The sequence below is a fragment of the Schistocerca gregaria genome, chromosome 1 (assembly GCF_023897955.1).
Source record: "Schistocerca gregaria isolate iqSchGreg1 chromosome 1, iqSchGreg1.2, whole genome shotgun sequence".
NCBI lineage: Eukaryota > Metazoa > Arthropoda > Insecta > Orthoptera > Acrididae > Schistocerca > Schistocerca gregaria.
The window spans coordinates 130857769-130880204 of NC_064920.1; the positions used below are offsets into that span (position 1 = coordinate 130857769).

Consider the following 22436-nt stretch of genomic DNA (forward strand, 5'->3'; position numbering starts at 1 on the left):
CGTCAGACGTCTCTGTCTGATCTTCTCCCTTCATGTATCTAGCAAGTTCCCCCTTGACAGTCTCCAGTAAAAGCCCCCTGTGCCGAAGTGAAAATTGTCGCCGTTTCTATAGATACAGAGTGCCATTGTTTAATGGAAGCACTTAAGGAAACATAGCAGAATATCTGGTTGTGGAACTGTCTACTTTTCTCACTTGTGTCCGAGAAAACTGAAACCCTCTCACCTTGGGCTGGAAGAATTAAAGATCATCACTGGGATTACATACATTGACTCATGAAGTAATTCAAAATCTTTTCTCTTCATTGTATTTGTTTCTGTACGAAATGTGCGTTCTATTGCTATATTTATATCAGTAGGTAAAAATTGGGTATTGAAAGAAAATTCCCGTCAACAGGCACGTGAAGATATGGTTCCGTTTTTACTGCATTTACACATAACAGCGTCATGGATAACAGATCTACGAGAATTTGGCTTATATGTGTAAGGTCTACATACTTGAGCATAGAACTGAGGTCACAACAATTTTCAACTTTTGCAGAGGCTTGTGATTTCCCATACGTCAGTACCCATCTGGAGATTGGCACACGTTTTAAAAAATGCCCGTCCCTTGTGGGGATCGAACCCACGACCTTTGGATTAGAAGTCCAACGCGCTATACTCTGCGCCAAAGGGACGCTGTGCAGGCCTAGAGCTCAGATGTAAGAGGTTCTGCAAGACATAACCCATGCTACATGTCTCGCATTACTTTCCTGATAGGCTTACTTTCATATTTCTCTGAAGCAATTACATCAAAGACTCTTTATTTATGCAACAGACACGATACATCGCTCTGTTTACCATGGCCCTACTGATTGATACACCTGCGTATAGACAGAGTTGCTCTGTACAATCGTAGTAACACAGTCCTGCTATTAGATTCGCTCACATGCGCTGCTTACCGATAGATGGGAATTGCGCTCTTTAGAACAGCATTCACTAACGAAGTGGTAAAGGAAACACTGTATGATTAGTCACGTTTTTTGACTTTGGTTGACTGCTGTGTCACAGCCGGTCCCCATCATATGTATACACTCCCACGAACGTGTGTGCCCTGTTAGCACATTTACCAGGAACTTTAGCTGCATCACCTCCCTAGCAATTTCAAGCCGTCCTCGAAGCGTCAGCCATTGCTTGGTGACAGTGTGCTTCGATGAGAAGTGGACAGATGATGCATCTCTCTCGCCGTCAGTTATAGGCGGGAATCATACTTAATGTAGTTTTCGGCAAGCGTCAGCGGAGCGTCAGACGTCTCTGTCTGATCTTCTCCCTTCATGTATCTAGCAAGTTCCCCCTTGACAGTCTCCAGTAAAAGCCCCCTGTGCCGAAGTGAAAATTGTCGCCGTTTCTATAGATACAGAGTGCCATTGTTTAATGGAAGCACTTAAGGAAACATAGCAGAATATCTTGTTGTGGAACTGTCTTCTTTTCTCACTTGTGGCCGAGAAAACTGAAACCCTCTCACCTTGGGCTGGAAGAATTAAAGATCATCACTGGGATTACATACATTGACTCATGAAGTAATTCAAAATCTTTTCTCTTCACTGTATTTGTTTCTGTACGAAATGTGCGTTCTATTGCTATATTTATATCAGTAGGTAAAAATTGGGTATTGAAAGAAAATTCCCGTCAACAGGCACGTGAAGATATGGTTCCGTTTTTACTGCATTTACACATAACAGCGTCATGGATAACAGATCTACGAGAATTTGGCTTATATGTGTAACGTCTACATACTTGAGCATAGAACTGAGGTCACAACAATTTTCAACTTTTGCAGAGGCTTGTGATTTCCCATACGTCAGTACCCATCTGGAGATTGGCACACGTTTTTAAAAATTGCCCGTCCCTAGTGGGGATCGAACCCACGACCTTTGGATTAGAAGTCCAACGCGCTATCCTCTGCGCCAAAGGGACGCTGTGCAGGCCTACAGCTCAGATGTAAGAGGTTCTGCAAGACATGACCCATGCTACATGTCTCGCATTACTTTCCTGATAGGCTTACTTTCATATTTCTCTGAAGCAATTACATCAAAGACTCTTTATTTATGCAACAGACACGATACATCGCTCTGTTTACCATGGCCCTACTGATTGATACACCTGCGTATTGACAGAGTTGCTCTGTACAATCGTAGTAACACAGTCCTGCTATTAGATTCGCTCACGTGCGCTGCTTACCCATAGATGGGAATTGCGCTCTTTAGAACAGCATTCACTAACGAAGTGGTAAAGGAAACACTGTATGATTAGTCACATTTTTTGAGTTTGGTTGACTGCTGCGTCACAGCCGGTCCCCATCATATGTATACACTCCCACGAACGTGTGTGCCCTGTTAGCACATTTACCAGGAACTTTAGCTGCATCACCTCCCTAGCAATTTCAAGCCGTCCTCGAAGCGTCAGCCATTGCTTGGTGACAGTGTGCTTCGATGAGAAGTGGACAGATGATGCATCTCTCTCGCCGTCAGTTATAGGCGGGAATCATACTTAATGTAGTTTTCGGCAAGCGTCAGCGGAGCGTCAGACGTCTCTGTCTGATCTTCTCCCTTCATGTATCTAGCAAGTTCCCCCTTGACAGTCTCCAGTAAAAGCCCCCTGTGCCGAAGTGAAAATTGTCGCCGTTTCTATAGATACAGAGTGCCATTGTTTAATGGAAGCACTTAAGGAAACATAGCAGAATATCTTGTTGTGGAACTGTCTACTTTTCTCACTTGTGGCCGAGAAAACTGAAACCCTCTCACCTTGGGCTGGAAGAATTAAAGATCATCACTGGGATTACATACATTGACTCATGAAGTAATTCAAAATCTTTTCTCTTCATTGTATTTGTTTCTGTACGAAATGTGCGTTCTATTGCTATATTTATATCAGTAGGTAAAAATTGGGTATTGAAAGAAAATTCCCGTCAACAGGCACGTGAAGATATGGTTCCGTTTTTACTGCATTTACACATAACAGCGTCATGGATAACAGATCTACGAGAATTTGGCTTATATGTGTAAGGTCTACATACTTGAGCATAGAACTGAGGTCACAACAATTTTCAACTTTTGCAGAGGCTTGTGATTTCCCATACGTCAGTACCCATCTGGAGATTGGCACACGTTTTTAAAAATTGCCCGTCCCTTGTGGGGATCAAACCCACGACCTTTGGATTAGAAGTCCAACGCGCTATCCTCTGCGTCAAAGGGACGCTGTGCAGGCCTAGAGCTCAGATGTAAGAGGTTCTGCAAGACATGACCCATGCTACATGTCTCGCATTACTTTCCTGATAGGCTTACTTTCATATTTCTCTGAAGCAATTACATCAAAGACTCTTTATTTATGCAACAGACACGATACATCGCTCTGTTTACCATGGCCCTACCGATTGATACACCTGCGTATTGACAGAGTTGCTCTGTACAATCGTAGTAACACAGTCCTGCTATTAGATTCGCTCACGTGCGCTGCTTACCGATAGATGGGAATTGCGCTCTTTAGAACAGCATTCACTAACGAAGTGGTAAAGGAAACACTGTATGATTAGTCACATTTTTTGACTTTGGTTGACTGCTGTGTCACAGCCGGTCCCCATCATATGTATACACTCCCACGAACGTGTGTGCCCTGTTAGCACATTTACCAGGAACTTTAGCTGCATCACCTCCCTAGCAATTTCAAGCCGTCCTCGAAGCGTCAGCCATTGCTTGGTGACAGTGTGCTTCGATGAGAAGTGGACAGATGATGCATCTCTCTCGCCGTCAGTTATAGGCGGGAATCATACTTAATGTAGTTTTCGGCAAGCGTCAGCGGAGCGTCAGACGTCTCTGTCTGATCTTCTCCCTTCATGTATCTAGCAAGTTCCCCCTTGACAGTCTCCAGTAAAAGCCCCCTGTGCCGAAGTGAAAATTGTCGCCGTTTCTATAGATACAGAGTGCCATTGTTTAATGGAAGCACTTAAGGAAACATAGCAGAATATCTTGTTGTGGAACTGTCTACTTTTCTCACTTGTGTCCGAGAAAACTGAAACCCTCTCACCTTGGGCTGGAAGAATTAAAGATCATCACTGGGATTACATACATTGACTCATGAAGTAATTCAAAATCTTTTCTCTTCATTGTATTTGTTTCTGTACGAAATTTGCGTTCTATTGCTATATTTATATCAGTAGGTAAAAATTGGGTATTGAAAGAAAATTCCCGTCAACAGGCACGTGAAGATATGGTTCCGTTTTTACTGCATTTACACATAACAGCGTCATGGATAACAGATCTACGAGAATTTGGCTTATATGTGTAAGGTCTACATACTTGAGCATAGAACTGAGGTCACAACAATTTTCAACTTTTGCAGAGGCTTGTGATTTCCCATACGTCAGTACCCATCTGGAGATTGGCACACGTTTTTAAAAATTGCCCGTCCCTTGTGGGGATCAAAACCACGACCTTTGGATTAGAAGTCCAACGCGCTATCCTCTGCGCCAAAGGGACGCTGTGCAGGCCTAGAGCTCAGATGTAAGAGGTTCTGCAAGACATGACCCATGCTACATGTCTCGCATTACTTTCCTGATAGGCTTACTTTCATATTTCTCTGAAGCAATTACATCAAAGACTCTTTATTTATGCAACAGACACGATACATCGCTCTGTTTACCATGTCCCTACCGATTGATACACCTGCGTATTGACAGAGTTGCTCTGTACAATCGTAGTAACACAGTCCTGCTATTAGATTCGCTCACATGCGCTGCTTACCAATAGATGGGAATTGCGCTCTTTAGAACAGCATTCACTAACGAAGTGGTAAAGGAAACACTGTATGATTAGTCACATTTTTTGACTTTGGTTGACTGCTGTGTCACAGCCGGTCCCCATCATATGTATACACTCCCACGAACGTGTGTGCCCTGTTAGCACATTTACCAGGAACTTTAGCTGCATCACCTCCCTAGCAATTTCAAGCCGTCCTCGAAGCGTCAGCCATTGCTTGGTGACAGTGTGCTTCGATGAGAAGTGGACAGATGATGCATCTCTCTCGCCGTCAGTTATAGGCGGGAATCATACTTAATGTAGTTTTCGGCAAGCGTCAGCGGAGCGTCAGACGTCTCTGTCTGATCTTCTCCCTTCATGTATCTAGCAAGTTCCCCCTTGACAGTCTCCAGTAAAAGCCCCGTGTGCCGAAGTGAAAATTGTCGCCGTTTCTATAGATACAGAGTGCCATTGTTTAATGGAAGCACTTAAGGAAACATAGCATAATATCTTGTTGTGGAACTGTCTACTTTTCTCACTTGTGGCCGAGAAAACTGAAACCCTCTCACCTTGGGCTGGAAGAATTAAAGATCATCACTGGGATTACATACATTGACTCATGAAGTAATTCAAAATCTTTTCTCTTCATTGTATTTGTTTCTGTACGAAATGTGCGTTCTATTGCTATATTTATATCAGTAGGTAAAAATTGGGTATTGAAAGAAAATTCCCGTCAACAGGCACGTGAAGATATGGTTCCGTTTTTACTGCATTTACACATAACAGCGTCATGGATAACAGATCTACGAGAATTTGGCTTATATGTGTAAGGTCTACATACTTGAGCATAGAACTGAGGTCACAACAATTTTCAACTTTTGCAGAGGCTTGTGATTTCCCATACGTCAGTACCCATCTGGAGATTGGCACACGTTTTTAAAAATTGCCCGTCCCTTGTGGGGATCGAACCCACGACCTTTGGAGTAGAAGTCCAACGCGCTATCCTCTGCGCCAAAGGGACGCTGTGCAGGCCTAGAGCTCAGATGTAAGAGGTTCTGCAAGACATGACCCATGCTACATGTCTCGCATTACTTTCCTGATAGGCTTACTTTCATATTTCTCTGAAGCAATTACATCAAAGACTCTTTATTTATGCAACAGACACGATACATCGCTCTGTTTACCATGGCCCTACCGATTGATACACCTGCGTATTGACAGAGTTGCTCTGTACAATCGTAGTAACACAGTCCTGCTATTAGATTCGCTCACGTGCGCTGCTTACCGATAGATGGGAATTGCGCTCTTTAGAACAGCATTCACTAACGAAGTGGTAAAGGAAACACTGTATGATTAGTCACATTTTTTGACTTTGGTTGACTGCTGTGTCACAGCCGGTCCCCATCATATGTATACACTCCCACGAACGTGTGTGCCCTGTTAGCACATTTACCAGGAACTTTAGCTGCATCACCTCCCTAGCAATTTCAAGCCGTCCTCGAAGCGTCAGCCATTGCTTGGTGACAGTGTGCTTCGATGAGAAGTGGACAGATGATGCATCTCTCTCGCCGTCAGTTATAGGCGGGAATCATACTTAATGTAGTTTTCGGCAAGCGTCAGCGGAGCGTCAGACGTCTCTGTCTGATCTTCTCCCTTCATGTATCTAGCAAGTTCCCCCTTGACAGTCTCCAGTAAAAGCCCCCTGTGCCGAAGTGAAAATTGTCGCCGTTTCTATAGATACAGAGTGCCATTGTTTAATGGAAGCACTTAAGGAAACATAGCAGAATATCTTGTTGTGGAACTGTCTACTTTTCTCACTTGTGGCCAAGAAAACTGAAACCCTCTCACCTTGGGCTGGAAGAATTAAAGATCATCACTGGGATTACATACATTGACTCATGAAGTAATTCAAAATCTTTTCTCTTCATTGTATTTGTTTCTGTACGAAATGTGCGTTCTATTGCTATATTTATATCAGTAGGTAAAAATTGGGTATTGAAAGAAAATTCCCGTCAACAGGCACGTGAAGATATGGTTCCGTTTTTACTGCATTTACACATAACAGCGTCATGGATAACAGATCTACGAGAATTTGGCTTATATGTGTAAGGTCTACATACTTGAGCATAGAACTGAGGTCACAACAATTTTCAACTTTTGCAGAGGCTTGTGATTTCCCATACGTCAGTACCCATCTGGAGATTGGCACACGTTTTTAAAAATTGCCCGTCCCTTGTGGGGATCAAAACCACGACCTTTGGATTAGAAGTCCAACGCGCTATCCTCTGCGCCAAAGGGACGCTGTGCAGGCCTAGAGCTCAGATGTAAGAGGTTCTGCAAGACATGACCCATGCTACATGTCTCGCATTACTTTCCTGATAGGCTTACTTTCATATTTCTCTGAAGCAATTACATCAAAGACTCTTTATTTATGCAACAGACACGATACATCGCTCTGTTTACCATGTCCCTACCGATTGATACACCTGCGTATTGACAGAGTTGCTCTGTACAATCGTAGTAACACAGTCCTGCTATTAGATTCGCTCACATGCGCTGCTTACCAATAGATGGGAATTGCGCTCTTTAGAACAGCATTCACTAACGAAGTGGTAAAGGAAACACTGTATGATTAGTCACATTTTTTGACTTTGGTTGACTGCTGTGTCACAGCCGGTCCCCATCATATGTATACACTCCCACGAACGTGTGTGCCCTGTTAGCACATTTACCAGGAACTTTAGCTGCATCACCTCCCTAGCAATTTCAAGCCGTCCTCGAAGCGTCAGCCATTGCTTGGTGACAGTGTGCTTCGATGAGAAGTGGACAGATGATGCATCTCTCTCACCGTCAGTTATAGGCGGGAATCATACTTAATGTAGTTTTCGGCAAGCGTCAGCGGAGCGTCAGACGTCTCTGTCTGATCTTCTCCCTTCATGTATCTAGCAAGTTCCCCCTTGACAGTCTCCAGTAAAAGCCCCGTGTGCCGAAGTGAAAATTGTCGCCGTTTCTATAGATACAGAGTGCCATTGTTTAATGGAAGCACTTAAGGAAACATAGCATAATATCTTGTTGTGGAACTGTCTACTTTTCTCACTTGTGGCCGAGAAAACTGAAACCCTCTCACCTTGGGCTGGAAGAATTAAAGATCATCACTGGGATTACATACATTGACTCATGAAGTAATTCAAAATCTTTTCTCTTCATTGTATTTGTTTCTGTACGAAATGTGCGTTCTATTGCTATATTTATATCAGTAGGTAAAAATTGGGTATTGAAAGAAAATTCCCGTCAACAGGCACGTGAAGATATGGTTCCGTTTTTACTGCATTTACACATAACAGCGTCATGGATAACAGATCTACGAGAATTTGGCTTATATGTGTAAGGTCTACATACTTGAGCATAGAACTGAGGTCACAACAATTTTCAACTTTTGCAGAGGCTTGTGATTTCCCATACGTCAGTACCCATCTGGAGATTGGCACACGTTTTTAAAAATTGCCCGTCCCTTGTGGGGATCGAACCCACGACCTTTGGAGTAGAAGTCCAACGCGCTATCCTCTGCGCCAAAGGGACGCTGTGCAGGCCTACAGCTCAGATGTAAGAGGTTCTGCAAGACATGACCCATGCTACATGTCTCGCATTACTTTCCTGATAGGCTTACTTTCATATTTCTCTGAAGCAATTACATCAAAGACTCTTTATTTATGCAACAGACACGATACATCGCTCTGTTTACCATGGCCCTACTGATTGATACACCTGCGTATTGACAGAGTTGCTCTGTACAATCGTAGTAACACAGTCCTGCTATTAGATTCGCTCACGTGCGCTGCTTACCGATAGATGGGAATTGCGCTCTTTAGAACAGCATTCACTAACGAAGTGGTAAAGGAAACACTGTATGATTAGTCACATTTTTTGACTTTGGTTGACTGCTGTGTCACAGCCGGTCCCCATCATATGTATACACTCCCACGAACGTGTGTGCCCTGTTAGCACATTTACCAGGAACTTTAGCTGCATCACCTCCCTAGCAATTTCAAGCCGTCCTCGAAGCGTCAGCCATTGCTTGGTGACAGTGTGCTTTGATGAGAAGTGGACAGATGATGCATCTCTCTCGCCGTCAGTTATAGGCGGGAATCATACTTAATGTAGTTTTCGGCAAGCGTCAGCGGAGCGTCAGACGTCTCTGTCTGATCTTCTCCCTTCATGTATCTAGCAAGTTCCCCCTTGACAGTCTCCAGTAAAAGCCCCCTGTGCCGAAGTGAAAATTGTCGCCGTTTCTATAGATACAGAGTGCCATTGTTTAATGGAAGCACTTAAGGAAACATAGCAGAATATCTTGTTGTGGAACTGTCTACTTTTCTCACTTGTGGCCGAGAAAACTGAAACCCTCTCACCTTGGGCTGGAAGAATTAAAGATCATCACTGGGATTACATACATTGACTCATGAAGTAATTCAAAATCTTTTCTCTTCATTGTATTTGTTTCTGTACGAAATGTGCGTTCTATTGCTATATTTATATCAGTAGGTAAAAATTGGGTATTGAAAGAAAATTCCCGTCAACAGGCACGTGAAGATATGGTTCCGTTTTTACTGCATTTACACATAACAGCGTCATGGATAACAGATCTACGAGAATTTGGCTTATATGTGTAAGGTCTACATACTTGAGCATAGAACTGAGGTCACAACAATTTTCAACTTTTGCAGAGGCTTGTGATTTCCCATACGTCAGTACCCACCTGGAGATTGGCACACGTTTTTAAAAATTGCCCGTCCCTTGTGGGGATCGAACCCACGACCTTTGGAGTAGAAGTCCAACGCGCTATCCTCTGCGCCGAAGGGACGCTGTGCAGGCCTAGAGCTCAGATGTAAGAGGTTCTGCAAGACATGACCCATGCTACATGTCTCGCATTACTTTCCTGATAGGCTTACTTTCATATTTGTCTGAAGCAATTACATCAAAGACTCTTTATTTATGCAACAGACACGATACATCGCTCTGTTTACCATGGCCCTACTGATTGATACACCTGCGTATTGACAGAGTTGCTCTGTACAATCGTAGTAACACAGTCCTGCTATTAGATTCGCTCACGTGCGCTGCTTACCGATAGATGGGAATTGCGCTCTTTAGAACAGCATTCACTAACGAAGTGGTAAAGGAAACACTGTATGATTAGTCACATTTTTTGACTTTGGTTGACTGCTGTGTCACAGCCGGTCCCCATCATATGTATACACTCCCACGAACGTGTGTGCCCTGTTAGCACATTTACCAGGAACTTTAGCTGCATCACCTCCCTAGCAATTTCAAGCCGTCCTCGAAGCGTCAGCCATTGCTTGGTGACAGTGTGCTTCGATGAGAAGTGGACAGATGATGCATCTCTCTCGCCGTCAGTTATAGGCGGGAATCATACTTAATGTAGTTTTCGGCAAGCGTCAGCGGAGCGTCAGACGTCTCTGTCTGATCTTCTCCCTTCATGTATCTAGCAAGTTCCCCCTTGACAGTCTCCAGTAAAAGCCCCCTGTGCCGAAGTGAAAATTGTCGCCGTTTCTATAGATACAGAGTGCCATTGTTTAATGGAAGCACTTAAGGAAACATAGCAGAATATCTTGTTGTGGAACTGTCTACTTTTCTCACTTGTGGCCGAGAAAACTGAAACCCTCTCACCTTGGGCTGGAAGAATTAAAGATCATCACTGGGATTACATACATTGACTCATGAAGTAATTCAAAATCTTTTCTCTTCATTGTATTTGTTTCTGTACGAAATGTGCGTTCTATTGCTATATTTATATCAGTAGGTAAAAATTGGGTATTGAAAGAAAATTCCCGTCAACAGGCACGTGAAGATTTGGTTCCGTTTTTACTGCATTTACACATAACAGCGTCATGGATAACAGATCTACGAGAATTTGGCTTATATGTGTAAGGTCTACATACTTGAGCATAGAACTGAGGTCACAACAATTTTCAACTTTTGCAGAGGCTTGTGATTTCCCATACGTCAGTACCCATCTGGAGATTGGCACACGTTTTTAAAAATTGCCCGTCCCTTGTGGGGATCGAACCCACGACCTTTGGAGTAGAAGTCCAACGCGCTATCCTCTGCGCTGAAGGGACGCTGTGCAGGCCTAGAGCTCAGATGTAAGAGGTTCTGCAAGACATGACCCATGCTACATGTCTCGCATTACTTTCCTGATAGGCTTACTTTCATATTTCTCTGAAGCAATTACATCAAAGACTCTTTATTTATGCAACAGACACGATACATCGCTCTGTTTACCATGGCCCTACTGATTGATACACCTGCGTATTGACAGAGTTGCTCTGTACAATCGTGGTAACACAGTTCTGCTATTAGATTCGCTCACGTGCGCTGCTTACCGATAGATGGGAATTGCGCTCTTTAGAACAGCATTCACTAACGAAGAGGTAAAGGAAACACTGTATGATTAGTCACATTTTTTGACTTTGGTTGACTGCTGTGTCACAGCCGGTCCCCATCATATGTATACACTCCCACGAACGTGTGTGCCCTGTTAGCACATTTACCAGGAACTTTAGCTGCATCACCTCCCTAGCAATTTCAAGCCGTCCTCGAAGCGTCAGCCATTGCTTGGTGACAGTGTGCTTCGATGAGAAGTGGACAGATGATGCATCTCTCTCGCCGTCAGTTATAGGCGGGAATCATACTTAATGTAGTTTTCGGCAAGCGTCAGCGGAGCGTCAGACGTCTCTGTCTGATCTTCTCCCTTCATGTATCTAGCAAGTTCCCCCTTGACAGTCTCCAGTAAAAGCCCCCTGTGCCGAAGTGAAAATTGTCGCCGTTTCTATAGATACAGAGTGCCATTGTTTAATGGAAGCACTTAAGGAAACATAGCAGAATATCTTGTTGTGGAACTGTCTACTTTTCTCACTTGTGGCCGAGAAAACAGAAACCCTCTCACCTTGGGCTGGAAGAATTAAAGATCATCACTGGGATTACATACATTGACTCATGAAGTAATTCAAAATCTTTTCTCTTCATTGTGTTTGTTTCTGTACGAAATGTAAGTTCTATTGCTATATTTATATCAGTAGGTAAAAATTGGGTATTGAAAGAAAATTCCCGTCAACAGGCACGTGAAGATATGGTTCCGTTTTTACTGCATTTACACATAAAAGCGTCATGGATAACAGATCTACGAGAATTTGGCTTATATGTGTAAGGTCTACATACTTGAGCATAGAACTGAGGTCACAACAATTTTCAACTTTTGCAGAGGCTTGTGATTTCCCATACGTCAGTACCCATCTGGAGATTGGCACACGTTTTTAAAAATTGCCCGTCCCTTGTAGGGATCGAACCCACGACCTTTGGAGTAGAAGTCCAACAGGCTATCCTCTGCGCCGAAGGGACGCTGTGCAGGCCTAGAGCTCAGATGTAAGAGGTTCTGCAAGACATGACCCATGCTACATGTCTCGCATTACTTTCCTGATAGGCTTACTTTCATATTTCTCTGAAGCAATTACATCAAAGACTCTTTATTTATGCAACAGACACGATACATCGCTCTGTTTACCATGGCCCTACTGATTGATACACCTGCGTATTGACAGAGTTGCTCTGTACAATCGTAGTAACACAGTCCTGCTATTAGATTCGCTCACGTGCGCTGCTTACCGATAGATGGGAATTGCGCTCTTTAGAACAGCATTCACTAACGAAGTGGTAAAGGAAACACTGTATGATTAGTCACATTTTTTGACTTTGGTTGACTGCTGTGTCACAGCCGGTCCCCATCATATGTATACACTCCCACGAACGTGTGTGCCCTGTTAGCACATTTACCAGGAACTTTAGCTGCATCACCTCCCTAGCAATTTCAAGCCGTCCTCGAAGCGTCAGCCATTGCTTGGTGACAGTGTGCTTCGATGAGAAGTGGACAGATGATGCATCTCTCTCGCCGTCAGTTATAGGCGGGAATCATACTTAATGTAGTTTTCGGCAAGCGTCAGCGGAGCATCAGACTTCTCTGTCTGATCTTTTCCCTTCATGTATCTAGCAAGTTCCCCCTTGACAGTCTCCAGTAAAAGCCCCCTGTGCCGAAGTGAAAATTGTCGCCGTTTCTATAGATACAGAGTGCCATTGTTTAATGGAAGCACTTAAGGAAACATAGCAGAATATCTTGTTGTGGAACTGTCTACTTTTCTCACTTGTGGCCGAGAAAACTGAAACCCTCTCACCTTGGGCTGGAAGAATTAAAGATCATCACTGGGATTACATACATTGACTCATGAAGTAATTCAAAATCTTTTCTCTTCATTGTATTTGTTTCTGTACGAAATGTGCGTTCTATTGCTATATTTATATCAGTAGGTAAAAATTGGGTATTGAAAGAAAATTCCCGTCAACAGGCACGTGAAGATATGGTTCCGTTTTTACTGCATTTACACATAACAGCGTCATGGATAACAGATCTACGAGAATTTGGCTTATATGTGTAAGGTCTACATACTTGAGCATAGAACTGAGGTCACAACAATTTTCAACTTTTGCAGAGGCTTGTGATTTCCCATACGTCAGTACCCATCTGGAGATTGGCACACGTTTTAAAAAATTGCCCGTCCCTTGTGGGGATCGAACCCACGACCTTTGGATTAGAAGTCCAACGCACTATCCTCTGCGCCAAAGGGACGCTGTGCAGGCCTACAGCTCAGATGTAAGAGGTTCTGCAAGACATGACCCATGCTACATGTCTCGCATTACTTTCCTGATAGGCTTACTTTCATATTTCTCTGAAGCAATTACATCAAAGACTCTTTATTTATGCAACAGACACGATACATCGCTCTGTTTACCATGGTCCTACTGATTGATACACCTGCTTATTGACAGAGTTGCTCTGTACAATCGTAGTAACACAGTCCTGCTATTAGATTCGCTCACGTGCGCTGCTTACCGATAGATGGGAATTGCGCCCTTTAGAACAGCATTCACTAACGAAGTGGTAAAGGAAACACTGTATGATTAGTCACATTTTTTGACTTTGGTTGACTGCTGTGTCACAGCCGGTCCCCATCATATGTATACACTCCCACGAACGTGTGTGCCCTGTTAGCACATTTACCAGGAACTTTAGCTGCATCACCTCCCTAGCAATTTCAAGCCGTCCTCGAAGCGTCAGCCATTGCTTGGTGACAGTGTGCTTCGATGAGAAGTGGACAGATGATGCATCTCTCTCGCCGTCAGTTATAATCGGGAAACATACTTAATGTAGTTTTCGGCAAGCGTCAGCGGAGCGTCAGACGTCTCTGTCTGATCTTCTCCCTTCATGTATCTAGCAAGTTCCCCCTTGACAGTCTCCAGTAAAAGCCCCCTGTGCCGAAGTGAAAATTGTCGCCGTTTCTATAGATACAGAGTGCCATTGTTTAATGGAAGCACTTAAGGAAACATAGCAGAATATCTTGTTGTGGAACTGTCTACTTTTCTCACTTGTGGCCGAGAAAACTGAAACCCTCTCACCTTGGGCTGGAAGAATTAAAGATCATCACTGGGATTACATACATTGACTCATGAAGTAATTCAAAATCTTTTCTCTTCATTGTATTTGTTTCAGTACGAAATGTGCGTTCTATTGCTATATTTATATCAGTAGGTAAAAATTGGGTATTGAAAGAAAATTCCCGTCAACAGGCACCTGAAGATATGATTCCGTTTTTACTGCATTTACACATAACAGCGTCATGGATAACAGATCTACGAGAATTTGGCTTATATGTGTAAGGTCTACATACTTGAGCATAGAACTGAGGTCACAACAATTTTCAACTTTTGCAGAGGCTTGTGATTTCCCATACGTCAGTACCCATCTGGAGATTGGCACACGTTTTTAAAAATTGCCCGTCCCTTGTGGGAATCGAACCCACGACCTTTGGATTAGAAGTCCAACGCGCTATCCTCTGCGGCAAAGGGACGCTGTGCAGGCCTAGAGCTCAGATGTAAGAGGTTCTGCAAGACATGACCCATGCTACATGTCTCGCATTACTTTCCTGATGGGCTTACTTTCATATTTCTCTGAAGCAATTACATCAAAGACTCTTTATTTATGCAACAGACACGATACATCGCTCTGTTTACCATGGCCCTACTGATTGATACACCTGCGTATTGACAGAGTTGCTCTGTACAATCGTAGTAACACAGTCCTGCTATTAGATTCGCTCACGTGCGCTGCTTACCGATAGATGGGAATTGCGCTCTTTAGAACAGCATTCACTAACGAAGTGGTAAAGGAAACACTGTATGATTAGTCACATTTTTTGACTTTGGTTGACTGCTGTGTCACAGCCGGTCCCCATCATATGTATACACTCCCACGAACGTGTGTGCCCTGTTAGCACATTTACCAGGAACTTTAGCTGCATCACCTCCCTAGCAATTTCAAGCCGTCCTCGAAGCGTCAGCCATTGCTTGGTGACAGTGTGCTTCGATGAGAAGTGGACAGATGATGAATCTCTCTCGCCGTCAGTTATAGGCGGGAATCATACTTAATGTAGTTTTCGGCAAGCGTCAGCGGAGCGTCAGACGTCTCTGTCTGATCTTCTCCCTTCATGTATCTAGCAAGTACCCACTTGACAGTCTCCAGTAAAAGCCCCCTGTGCCAAAGTGAAAATTGTCGCCGTTTCTATAGATACAGAGTGCCATTGTTTAATGGAAGCACTTAAGGAAACATAGCAGAATATCTTGTTGTGGAACTGTCTACTTTTCTCACTTGTGGCCGAGAAAACTGAAACCCTCTCACCTTGGGCTGGAAGAATTAAAGATCATCACTGGGATTACATACATTGACTCATGAAGTAATTCAAAATCTGTTCTCTTCATTGTATTTGTTTCTGTACGAAATGTGCGTTCTATTGCTATATTTATATCAGTAGGTAAAAATTGGGTATTGAAAGAAAATTCCCGTCAACAGGCACGTGAAGATATGGTTCCGTTTTTACTGCATTTACACATAACAGCGTCATGGATAACAGATCTACGAGAATTTGGCTTATATGTGTAAGGTCTACATACTTGAGCATAGAACTGAGGTCACAACAATTTTCAACTTTTGCAGAGGCTTGTGATTTCCCATACGTCAGTACCCATCTGGAGATTGGCACACGTTTTTAAAAATTGCCCGTCCCTTGTGGGGATCGAACCCACGACCTTTGGATTAGAAGTCCAAAGCGATATCCTCTGCGCCAAAGGGACGCTGTACAGGCCTACAGCTCAGATGTAAGAGGTTCTGCAAGACATGACCCATGCTACATGTCTCGCATTACTTTCCTGATAGGCTTACTTTCATATTTCTCTGAAGCAATTACATCAAAGACTCTTTATTTATGCAACAGACACGATACATCGCTCTGTTTACCATGGCCCTACTGATTGATACACCTGCGTATTGACAGAGTTGCTCTGTACAATCGTAGTAACACAGTCCTGCTATTAGATTCGCTCACGTGCGCTGCTTACCGATAGATGGGAATTGCGCTCTTTAGAACAGCATTCACTAACGAAGTGGTAAAGGAAACATTGTATGATTAGTCACATTTTTTGACTTTGGTTGACTGCTGTGTCACAGCCGGTCCCCATCATATGTATACACTCCCACGAACGTGTGTGCCCTGTTAGCACATTTACCAGGAACTTTAGCTGCATCACCTCCCTAGCAATTTCAAGCCGTCCTCGAAGCGTCAGCCATTGCTTGGTGACAGTGTGCTTCGATGAGAAGTGGACAGATGATGAATCTCTCTCGCCGTCAGTTATAATCGGGAAACATACTTAATGTAGTTTTCGGCAAGTGTCAGCGGAGCGTCAGACGTCTCTGTCTGATCTTCTCCCTTCATGTATCTAGCAAGTTCCCCCTTGACAGTCTCCAGTAAAAGCCCCCTGTGCCGACGTGAAAATTGTCGCCGTTTCTATAGATACAGAGTGCCATTGTTTAATGGAAGCACTTAAGGAAACATAGCAGAATATCTTGTTGTGGAACTGTCTACTTTTCTCACTTGTGGCCGAGAAAACTGAAACCCTCTCACCTTGGGCTGGAAGAATTAAAGATCATCACTGGGATTACATACATTGACTCATGAAGTAATTCAAAATCTGTTCTCTTCATTGTATTTGTTTCTGTACGAAATGTGCGTTCTATTGCTATATTTATATCAGTAGGTAAAAATTGGGTATTGAAAGAAAATTCCCGTCAACAGGCACGTGAAGATATGGTTCCGTTTTTACTGCATTTACACATAACAGCGTCATGGATAACAGATCTACGAGAATTTGGCTTATATGTGTAAGGTCTACATACTTGAGCATAGAACTGAGGTCACAACAATTTTCAACTTTTGCAGAGGCTTGTGATTTCCCATACGTCAGTACCCATCTGGAGATTGGCACACGTTTTTAAAAATTGCCCGTCCCTTGTGGGGATCGAACCCACGACCTTTGGATTAGAAGTCCAAAGCGATATCCTCTGCGCCAAAGGGACGCTGTACAGGCCTACAGCTCAGATGTAAGAGGTTCTGCAAGACATGACCCATGCTACATGTCTCGCATTACTTTCCTGATAGGCTTACTTTCATATTTCTCTGAAGCAATTACATCAAAGACTCTTTATTTATGCAACAGACACGATACATCGCTCTGTTTACCATGGCCCTACTGATTGATACACCTGCGTATTGACAGAGTTGCTCTGTACAATCGTAGTAACACAGTCCTGCTATTAGATTCGCTCACGTGCGCTGCTTACCGATAGATGGGAATTGCGCTCTTTAGAACAGCATTCACTAACGACGTGGTAAAGGAAACACTGTAGGATTAGTCACATTTTTTGACTTTGGTTGACTGCTGTGTCACAGTCGGTCCCCATCATATGTATACACTCCCACGAACGTGTGTGCCCTGTTAGCACATTTACCAGGAACTTTAGCTGCATCACCTCCCTAGCAATTTCAAGCCGTCCTCGAAGCGTCAGCCATTGCTTGGTGACAGTGTGCTTCGATGAGAAGTGGACAGATGATGCATCTCTCTCGCCGTCAGTTATAGGCGGGAATCATACTTAATGTAGTTTTCGGCAAGCGTCAGCGGAGCGTCAGACGTCTCTGTCTGATCTTCTCCCTTCATGTATCTAGCAAGTTCCCCCTTGACAGTCTCCAGTAAAAGCCCCCTGTGCCGAAGTGAAAATTGTCGCCGTTTCTATAGATACAGAGTGCCATTGTTTAATGGAAGCACTTAAGGAAACATAGCAGAATATCTTGTTGTGGAACTGTCTACTTTTCTCACTTGTGGCCGAGAAAACTGAAACCCTCTCACCTTGGGCTGGAAGAATTAAAGATCATCACTGGGATTACATACATTGACTCATGAAGTAATTCAAAATCTTTTCTCTTCATTGTATTTGTTTCTGTACGAAATGTGCGTTCTATTGCTATATTTATATCAGTAGGTAAAAATTGGGTATTGAAAGAAAATTCCCGTCAACAGGCACGTGAAGATATGGTTCCGTTTTTACTGCATTTACACATAACAGCGTCGTGGATAACAGATCTACGAGAATTTGGCTTATATGTGTAAGGTCTACATACTTGAGCATAGAACTGAGGTCACAACAATTTTCAACTTTTGCAGAGGCTTGTGATTTCCCATACGTCAGTACCCATCTGGAGATTGGCACACGTTTTTAAAAATTGCCCGTCCCTTGTGGGGATCGAACCCACGACCTTTGGAATAGAAGTCCAACGCGCTATCCTCTGCGCCAAAGGGACGCTGTGCAGGCCTACAGCTCAGATGTAAGAGGTTCTGCAAGACATGACCCATGCTACATGTCTCGCATTACTTTCCTGATAGGCTTACTTTCATATTTCTCTGAAGCAATTACATCAAAGACTCTTTATTTATGCAACATACACGATACATCGCTCTGTTTACCATGGCCCTACTGATTGATACACCTGCGTATTGACAGAGTTGCTCTGTACAATCGTAGTAACACAGTCCTGCTATTAGATTCGCTCACGTGCGCTGCTTACCGATAGATGGGAATTGCGCTCTTTAGAACAGCATTCACTAACGAAGTGGTAAAGGAAACACTGTATGATTAGTCACATTTTTTGACTTTGGTTGACTGCTGTGTCACAGCCGGTCCCCATCATATGTATACACTCCCACGAACGTGTGTGCCCTGTTAGCACATTTACCAGGAACTTTAGCTGCATCACCTCCCTAGCAATTTCAAGCCGTCCTCGAAGCGTCAGCCATTGCTTGGTGACAGTGTGCTTCGATGAGAAGTGGACAGATGATGCATCTCTCTCGCCGTCAGTTATAATCGGGAAACATACTTAATGTAGTTTTCGGCAAGCGTCAGCGGAGCGTCAGACGTCTCTGTCTGATCTTCTCCCTTCATGTATCTAGCAAGTTCCCCCTTGACAGTCTCCAGTAAAAGCCCCCTGTGCCGAAGTGAAAATTGTCGCCGTTTCTATAGATACAGAGTGCCATTGTTTAATGGAAGCACTTAAGGAAACATAGCAGAATATCTTGTTGTGGAACTGTCTACTTTTCTCACTTGTGTCCGAGAAAACTGAAACCCTCTCACCTTGGGCTGGAAGAATTAAAGATCATCACTGGGATTACATACATTGACTCATGAAGTAATTCAAAATCTGTTCTCTTCATTGTATTTGTTTCTGTACGAAATGTGCGTTCTATTGCTATATTTATATCAGTAGGTAAAAATTGGGTATTGAAAGAAAATTCCCGTCAACAGGCACGTGAAGATATGGTTCCGTTTTTACTGCATTTACACATAACAGCGTCATGGATAACAGATCTACGAGAATTTGGCTTATATGTGTAAGGTCTACATACTTGAGCATAGAACTGAGGTCACAACAATTTTCAACTTTTGCAGAGGCTTGTGATTTCCCATACGTCAGTACCCATCTGGAGATTGGCACACGTTTTTAAAAATTGCCCGTCCCTTGTGGGGATCGAACCCACGACCTTTGGATTAGAAGTCCAAAGCGATATCCTCTGCGCCAAAGGGACGCTGTACAGGCCTACAGCTCAGATGTAAGAGGTTCTGCAAGACATGACCCATGCTACATGTCTCGCATTACTTTCCTGATAGGCTTACTTTCATATTTCTCTGAAGCAATTACATCAAAGACTCTTTATTTATGCAACAGACACGATACATCGCACTGTTTACCATGGCCCTACTGATTGATACACCTGCGTATTGACAGAGTTGCTCTGTACAATCGTAGTAACACAGTCCTGCTATTAGATTCGCTCACGTGCGCTGCTTACCGATAGATGGGAATTGCGCTCTTTAGAACAGCATTCACTAACGAAGTGGTAAAGGAAACACTGTATGATTAGTCACATTTTTTGACTTTGGTTGACTGCTGTGTCACAGTCGGTCCCCATCATATGTATACACTCCCACGAACGTGTGTGCCCTGTTAGCACATTTACCAGGAACTTTAGCTGCATCACCTCCCTAGCAATTTCAAGCCGTCCTCGAAGCGTCAGCCGTTGCTTGGTGACAGTGTGCTTCGATGAGAAGTGGACAGATGATGCATCTCTCTCGCCGTCAGTTATAGGCGGGAATCATACTTAATGTAGTTTTCGGCAAGCGTCAGCGGAGCGTCAGACGTCTCTGTCTGATCTTCTCCCTTCATGTATCTAGCAAGTTCCCCCTTGACAGTCTCCAGTAAAAGCCCCCTGTGCCGAAGTGAAAATTGTCGCCGTTTCTATAGATACAGAGTGCCATTGTTTAATGGAAGCACTTAAGGAAACATAGCAGAATATCTTGTTGTGGAACTGTCTACTTTTCTCACTTGTGGCCGAGAAAACTGAAACCCTCTCACCTTGGGCTGGAAGAATTAAAGATCATCACTGGGATTACATACATTGACTCATGAAGTAATTCAAAATCTTTTCTCTTCATTGTATTTGTTTCTGTACGAAATGTGCGTTCTATTGCTATATTTATATCAGTAGGTAAAAATTGGGTATTGAAAGAAAATTCCCGTCAACAGGCACGTGAAGATATGGTTCGGTTTTTACTGCATTTACACATAACAGCGTCATGGATAACAGATCTACGAGAATTTGGCTTATATGTGTAAGGTCTACATACTTGAGCATAGAACTGAGGTCACAACAATTTTCAACTTTTGCAGAGGCTTGTGATTTCCCATACGTCAGTACCCATCTGGAGATTGGCACACGTTTTTAAAAATTGCCCGTCCCTTGTGGGGATCGAACCCACGACCTTTGGATTAGAAGTCCAACGCGCTATCCTCTGCGCCAAAGGGACGCTGTGCAGGCCTAGAGCTCAGATGTAAGAGGTTCTGCAAGACATGACCCATGCTACATGTCTCGCATTACTTTCCTGATAGGCTTACTTTCATATTTCTCTGAAGCAATTACATCAAAGACTCTTTATTTATGCAACATACACGATACATCGCTCTGTTTACCATGGCCCTACTGATTGATACACCTGCGTATTGACAGAGTTGCTCTGTACAATCGTAGTAACACAGTCCTGCTATTAGATTCGCTCACGTGCGCTGCTTACCGATAGATGGGAATTGCGCTCTTTAGAACAGCATTCACTAACGAAGTGGTAAAGGAAACACTGTATGATTAGTCACATTTTTTGACTTTGGTTGACTGCTGTGTCACAGCCGGTCCCCATCATATGTATACACTCCCACGAACGTGTGTGCCCTGTTAAGACATTTACCAGGAACTTTAGCTGCATCACCTCCCTAGCAATTTCAAGCCGTCCTCGAAGCGTCAGCCATTGCTTGGTGACAGTGTGCTTCGATGAGAAGTGGACAGATGATGCATCTCTCTCGCCGTCAGTTATAGGCGGGAATCATACTTAATGTAGTTTTCGGCAAGCGTCAGCGGAGCGTCAGACGTCTCTGTCTGATCTTCTCCCTTCATGTATCTAGCAAGTTCCCCCTTGACAGTCTCCAGTAAAAGCCCCCTGTGCCGAAGTGAAAATTGTCGCCGTTTCTATAGATACAGAGTGCCATTGTTTAATGGAAGCACTTAAGGAAACATAGCAGAATATCTTGTTGTGGAACTGTTTACTTTTCTCACTTGTGTCCGAGAAAACTGAAACCCTCTCACCTTGGGCTGGAAGAATTAAAGATCATCACTGGGATTACATACATTGACTCATGAAGTAATTCAAAATCTTTTCTCTTCATTGTATTTGTTTCTGTACGAAATGTGCGTTCTATTGCTATATTTATATCAGTAGGTAAAAATTGGGTATTGAAAGAAAATTCCCGTCAACAGGCACGTGAAGATATGGTTCCGTTTTTACTGCATTTACACATAACAGCGTCATGGATAACAGATCTACGAGAATTTGGCTGATATGTGTAAGGTCTACATACTTGAGCATAGAACTGAGGTCACAACAATTTTCAACTTTTGCAGAGGCTTGTGATTTCCCATACGTCAGTACCCATCTGGAGATTGGCACACGTTTTTAAAAATTGCCCGTCCCTTGTGGGGATCGAACCCACGACCTTTGGATTAGAAGTCCAACGCGCTATCCTCTGCGCCAAAGGGACGCTGTGCAGGCCTACAGCT

At 43.4% G+C, this 22436-nt stretch overlaps 18 non-coding genes across 18 annotated transcripts; all 18 read right to left on the reverse strand.

The window, feature by feature from the left end:
• Positions 1-601: 601 nt before the first annotated feature.
• Trnar-ucu (transfer RNA arginine (anticodon UCU)) lies at positions 602-674 on the reverse strand. Its single transcript has one exon. It is a non-coding gene; the product is annotated as a tRNA-Arg (tRNA).
• A 1206-nt stretch (positions 675-1880) lies between these two features.
• Positions 1881-1953, reverse strand: Trnar-ucu (transfer RNA arginine (anticodon UCU)). The gene has a single exon. It is a non-coding gene; the product is annotated as a tRNA-Arg (tRNA).
• A 1206-nt stretch (positions 1954-3159) lies between these two features.
• On the reverse strand, positions 3160-3232 carry Trnar-ucu (transfer RNA arginine (anticodon UCU)). The gene has a single exon. It is a non-coding gene; the product is annotated as a tRNA-Arg (tRNA).
• Positions 3233-4438: 1206 nt separating this feature from the next.
• On the reverse strand, positions 4439-4511 carry Trnar-ucu (transfer RNA arginine (anticodon UCU)). The gene has a single exon. It is a non-coding gene; the product is annotated as a tRNA-Arg (tRNA).
• Positions 4512-5717: 1206 nt separating this feature from the next.
• On the reverse strand, positions 5718-5790 carry Trnar-ucu (transfer RNA arginine (anticodon UCU)). The gene has a single exon. It is a non-coding gene; the product is annotated as a tRNA-Arg (tRNA).
• A 1206-nt stretch (positions 5791-6996) lies between these two features.
• Trnar-ucu (transfer RNA arginine (anticodon UCU)) lies at positions 6997-7069 on the reverse strand. Its single transcript has one exon. It is a non-coding gene; the product is annotated as a tRNA-Arg (tRNA).
• Positions 7070-8275: 1206 nt separating this feature from the next.
• Trnar-ucu (transfer RNA arginine (anticodon UCU)) lies at positions 8276-8348 on the reverse strand. The gene has a single exon. It is a non-coding gene; the product is annotated as a tRNA-Arg (tRNA).
• A 1206-nt stretch (positions 8349-9554) lies between these two features.
• Trnar-ucu (transfer RNA arginine (anticodon UCU)) lies at positions 9555-9627 on the reverse strand. The gene has a single exon. It is a non-coding gene; the product is annotated as a tRNA-Arg (tRNA).
• Positions 9628-10833: 1206 nt separating this feature from the next.
• Trnar-ucu (transfer RNA arginine (anticodon UCU)) lies at positions 10834-10906 on the reverse strand. Its single transcript has one exon. It is a non-coding gene; the product is annotated as a tRNA-Arg (tRNA).
• Positions 10907-12112: 1206 nt separating this feature from the next.
• Positions 12113-12185, reverse strand: Trnar-ucu (transfer RNA arginine (anticodon UCU)). Its single transcript has one exon. It is a non-coding gene; the product is annotated as a tRNA-Arg (tRNA).
• Positions 12186-13391: 1206 nt separating this feature from the next.
• On the reverse strand, positions 13392-13464 carry Trnar-ucu (transfer RNA arginine (anticodon UCU)). Its single transcript has one exon. It is a non-coding gene; the product is annotated as a tRNA-Arg (tRNA).
• Positions 13465-14670: 1206 nt separating this feature from the next.
• Positions 14671-14743, reverse strand: Trnar-ucu (transfer RNA arginine (anticodon UCU)). Its single transcript has one exon. It is a non-coding gene; the product is annotated as a tRNA-Arg (tRNA).
• A 1206-nt stretch (positions 14744-15949) lies between these two features.
• On the reverse strand, positions 15950-16022 carry Trnar-ucu (transfer RNA arginine (anticodon UCU)). Its single transcript has one exon. It is a non-coding gene; the product is annotated as a tRNA-Arg (tRNA).
• Positions 16023-17228: 1206 nt separating this feature from the next.
• Trnar-ucu (transfer RNA arginine (anticodon UCU)) lies at positions 17229-17301 on the reverse strand. The gene has a single exon. It is a non-coding gene; the product is annotated as a tRNA-Arg (tRNA).
• Positions 17302-18507: 1206 nt separating this feature from the next.
• On the reverse strand, positions 18508-18580 carry Trnar-ucu (transfer RNA arginine (anticodon UCU)). The gene has a single exon. It is a non-coding gene; the product is annotated as a tRNA-Arg (tRNA).
• Positions 18581-19786: 1206 nt separating this feature from the next.
• Trnar-ucu (transfer RNA arginine (anticodon UCU)) lies at positions 19787-19859 on the reverse strand. The gene has a single exon. It is a non-coding gene; the product is annotated as a tRNA-Arg (tRNA).
• Positions 19860-21065: 1206 nt separating this feature from the next.
• Trnar-ucu (transfer RNA arginine (anticodon UCU)) lies at positions 21066-21138 on the reverse strand. The gene has a single exon. It is a non-coding gene; the product is annotated as a tRNA-Arg (tRNA).
• A 1206-nt stretch (positions 21139-22344) lies between these two features.
• Positions 22345-22417, reverse strand: Trnar-ucu (transfer RNA arginine (anticodon UCU)). Its single transcript has one exon. It is a non-coding gene; the product is annotated as a tRNA-Arg (tRNA).
• Positions 22418-22436: the final 19 nt, after the last annotated feature.